Below are 4,832 nucleotides of genomic sequence, written 5' to 3'. Positions count from 1 at the left end.
TCTAAGTTTGTCATAGTTTTCTTCAGAGGAGCAAGCGTCTTAATTTCAGACAACACTAATTTCAGCTGGTCCCTTTCATTTAGAACCTCTGCACCTCTTTGTTTTGATCAAGTCATAGACCTTTTCTTCAGCTTATTAAAAAAAGAATCCTACCTAACATAGAGTTGTATGTTTTAAATAACAAATAAATATGATGCTGATTGTAGAGACCTGGGGAACTGCATGTTGTATATCAACTTTCATTACCACTTCTTCACAAATACTGCTGTTCCCATTGGTGTCCATTTGCTTCTTCTTGCCAAAGCCATCAATTCCTCCATTTCAGCATTTAATTTATACCTAAGCCATGGCTTCTCAGCCTTTATTAGCATTTGACAATATGGTCCTTGCCATCAACCCTTCGAGGCAATTGCCCAGACCGACTCTTTTCACCATAATTGTGGCTTCTTGAGTCAAAATAGTGCTCTCTGGGTCTTGAGGATGTGGTTTGTATATAAGTGTCTCGTCTACTGAAACCATATTTGTAAATGAAGCATTCATATTTAAATTTCATGGTTGTCTCTACGAGACCCACTACAGAATATTCTTACACATATGTTTTTGTTCTTCCTAAGAGATCAAATTGCCAACATCTGCTGGATCATGGAAAAAGCAAGAGAGTTCCAGAAAAACATCTACTTCTGCTTTATTGACTATGCCAAAGCCTTGGACTGTGTGGATCACAATAAACTGTGGAAAATTCTGAGAGAGATGGGAATACCAGACCACCTGACCTGCCTCTTGAGAAATCTGTATGCAGGTCAGGAAGCAACAGTTAGAACTGGACATGGAACAACAGACTGGTTCCAAATAGGAAAAGGAGTACATCAAGGTTCTATATTGTCACCCTGCTTATTTAACTTCTATGCAGAGTATATCATGAGAAACGCTGGGCTGGAAGAAACACAAGCTAGAATCAAGATTGCCGGGAGAAATATCAATAACCTCAGATATGCAGATGACACCACCCTTATGGCAGAAGGTGAAGAGGAACTAAAAAGCCTCTTGATGAAAGTGAAAGAGGAGAGTGAAAAAGTTGGCTTAAAGCTCAATATTCAGAAAACGAAGATCACGGCATCTGATCCCATCACTTCATGGCAAATAGATGGGGAAACAGCCCCGAAAAGGGGGCTCCAAAATCACTGTAGATGGTGACTGAAGCCATGAAATTAAAAGACGCTTACTCCTCAGAAGAAAAGTTATGACCAACCTAGATAGCATATTGAAAAGCAGAGACATGACTTAGCCAACAAAGGTCTGTCTAGTCAAGGCTATGGTTTTTCCATTAGTCATGTATGAATGTGAGAGTTGGACTGTGAAGAAGGCTGAGCGCCGAAGAATTGATGATTTGAACTGTGGTGTTGGAGAAGACTCTTGAGAGTCCCTTGGACTGCAAGGAGATCCAACCAGTCCATTCTGAAGGAGATCAGCCCTGGGATTTCTTTGGAAGGAATGATGCTAAAGCTGAAACTCCGGTACTTCGGCCACCTCATGCGAAGTGTTGACTCATTGGAAAAGACTCTGATGCTGGGAGGGATTGGGGGCAGGAGGAGAAGGGGATGACAGAGGATGAGATGGCTGGATAGCATCATGGACTCGATGGACGTGAGTCTGAGTGAACTCCGGGAGTTGGTGACGGACAGGGAGACCTGGCGTGCTGCGATTCATGGGGTCGCAAAGAGTCAGACATGACTGAGCGACTGAACTGAACTGAACTGATACCAATAATTGATTTCACAGTGAAAGACAGTCCCTACTCCATGCTGAGAAGTCTGTGGTATGCAGCTTTCCAGAGGGATCTATGTGTCTGTCCAATATAGCAACTCCAACCACACTTGGGTTCATAGCGTTTGGATATTTCTGCATTGCAGCTGTTATAACAGTTATCCGTAAGTGGTCAATAACGTGTTCTGAAGTCCAGATCTTCATGGTGTCGGTGACCCTCACAGTGTTGGGGTGGGGCTAGGGCATAATGAGGCAAAGATGTTAATCATGCCCCTGCCCCACCCCTCAGCCACTCAGGGTGCTTTTTTCTATAGTAACTGGGGAATTAGCATAGTCAGTTTAAGTAATGCAGTCTGCTTCCCTGATGGCTCAGACAGAAAGAATCATTCTGAAGAGCAGGAAACTTCAGTTCAGTCCCTGGGTCAGGAAGTAATGAAATATGGATTATGCAAATGATCACCATAATTAGATCTGAAAGCCTGGCTTTGTGATTTTCTCACCAGCAATTAATTCTAAGACCACTTCCTCTCTCTATAATCTTGCATGAATCACTTCTCTGTTTATCACTTTTGAAAATGAGAATAAAAATACCTTTTTTAACCTACCCACATAGTTTGGGTGAGCAGAACTGAGAGAATATTTTGGTTTTTTTGTTTTTTTTTTTTTATTAAATTTTAAAATCTTTAATTCTTACATGTGTTCCCAAACATGAAACCCCCTCCCACCTCCCTCCCCATAACATCTCTGCGGGTCATCCCCATGCACCAGCCCCAAGCATGCTGTATCCTGCGTCAGACATAGACTGGCGATTCAATTCTTACATGATAGTATACATGATAGAATGCCATTCTCCCAAATCATCCCGCCCTCTCCCTCTCTTGAGAGAATATTTTGAAACTGGACTATAAGTTGGTAAGTACTCACGAACTCCAGGGTTTCAATGTAGGCAAAGCTGCTTCTAAGAGCTCAGGTTCTCCAACTCTTTTGCTTTCTCAGATAATAATGCCAGACTCTCGTCTTACCTTCAGGTTCTCACATTCTGTCTCCCTCAACTCTGTGTGAAAAACGGATTCCATTATCTACCTTTTGGAATTAGTATGAAGGCAATCTGGAAAGTCCGTGCAGTGCTTAATACGTGGTAGTTTCAAGAAACTCAAGTAGAGATGACTCAGAGCCTCAGAGACCATCTAATGCACTTACCTCCTTTGCATACAAAGGAATCCAGAAAATTATAGAAATTGCCCAGAGTTATACACTGAGTATTGGATTTATATTCGATCCCAGGTCTCTAAAGTCTCAGAGCTGTTTCAGCAGAAAACCCCTGCAGACTGTGGCAGCACAAAAACAAATGACAAGGGGCAATCATGAAGGCACATTTCCTAGTGAAGTCTTCCAGTGAAACTAGCATGAGGATAAGCTGGAGAGGAGGAGAGGGAAGAAGAGACAAAAAATAATCTCTTTTATAAATGTGTTCAGTAACATATCACAGCCCCCTCCTGCCCAAATCTTCTAATTAAGGGTTTTATTTTTTGGTAAAACAGATTCTGATACGTTCACATAACAGAATATCATCCAACCACTTAAATATGTGAGGGAGAACTGAATGGGAAAAACATTTGCAAATGATAAGACTGACAAGGGGTTAATTTCCAAAATACATAAACAGCTCATACAGCCCTACATCAAAGAAACAAAAACCTAGTTAAAAAATGGTCAGAAGACCTGACTCGACATTTTTCCAAAGAAGACTTACAAGAAAAGATGCTCAGAATCTTTAATCATAAAAGAAATGCAAATCAAAACCACCTGCCAGAATGCCTATCATGAAAAAGACAACAAATGAAAATGTTGGTGAGAATGTGGACTAAAGGGAACCTTTGTACGTCGTTTCTGGGAATATAAATTGATGCAACTACTGTGGAAGTGGGATTCCTCCCTAAACTAAAAATTGAACTATTGCATGATTCAGAAATCCCACTTCTGCATATATATCCAAAGAAAATGAAGACATTCATTTGAAAAGATACATGTACACCAATGTCCACGGCAGCATTGTTTACAGTTGCCAAGAGACAGGAGCAACCTAAGTGCCCATCAACAGATGAATAAAGAAGATGTGATATATATAGCTAATGGAATACTACTCAGCCATAAAATGGAGTGAAAATTTGCCATTTGTAGCAACATGCATAGACTTGGAGGGTATTATGCCTAGTGAGATACGTCAGACAGTGACAAATACTATGTGAGGTCATTTATATGTTGAATCTAAAAAGTAAAACAAGCCAGTAAAACACAAAGAAACATATTCACAGTTATAGAAAACAAACGAGTGGTTACCAGTGGGGGAAAAAGGAGAGAGAGGCAAGACAGGAATTGGCAATTAAGAGGGAGAAATTACTATGTATAAAATAAATAAACTACAAGGATGTATTGTACAGCACAGGGGATACAGGCAATGTCTTAAAATGATCATAAATGGAGTATAACCTTTAAAATTATGAATCACTATATTATATACCTAAACTTATGCCATAATTATACATCAACTATACCTCAGTAAAAAAAGATAAAATAAGCGCTTAGATAAACAAGCATTAGCATAGAAAGATGTGCCTAATATATTTAGCGAAGAAAGAAAACAGCTGCATAGTATCTACAATGCTGGTCTATTTTTGTTTAATGTGTATATAAACATGGTAATAAGTCTGGAAGGACATCTTCTAGACTGTTAGTAATGGTTATCCTTCCATGTTATAAAAATTTTCCCCTTTTATTTTATGAGAATTGTTTACATTCTCAGGGGTATCTATGACTTTGATCATTAGGGAAAAATAAAGCTTTTAGTTAAAATTTTAAAATGCCACTGAAACAATTAAGGATTAGTTACATAAACGTATAATTACTCATATATACACTGAACCAAAGTAAAAAAGGAAAAAGTATAATGAGAGATTAAAAGCTTTAAGGAAAATGAAAACATTCAGTCCCTTCTTTTCTTAAAGATGATCGTTATCTAATAGCATTTCCTTTATTTGAGCGGAGAAAATGAAACAACAGACGAAGCA

At 39.1% G+C, this 4,832-nt stretch overlaps 1 pseudogene; it reads right to left on the bottom strand.

Moving 5' to 3' along the window:
• Positions 1 to 242: 242 nt before the first annotated feature.
• Positions 243 to 1,968, bottom strand: LOC138086224 (PRELI domain containing protein 3B-like; annotated as a pseudogene).
• Between the last annotated feature and the right edge of the window lie 2,864 nt (positions 1,969 to 4,832).

This window comes from Capricornis sumatraensis, chromosome 9 (genome assembly GCF_032405125.1).
Source record: "Capricornis sumatraensis isolate serow.1 chromosome 9, serow.2, whole genome shotgun sequence".
Taxonomy (NCBI): domain Eukaryota; kingdom Metazoa; phylum Chordata; class Mammalia; order Artiodactyla; family Bovidae; genus Capricornis; species Capricornis sumatraensis.
The sequence above is the reverse complement of the archived record's forward strand: the minus strand, read 5'-3'. Positions and strand labels throughout refer to the sequence as shown.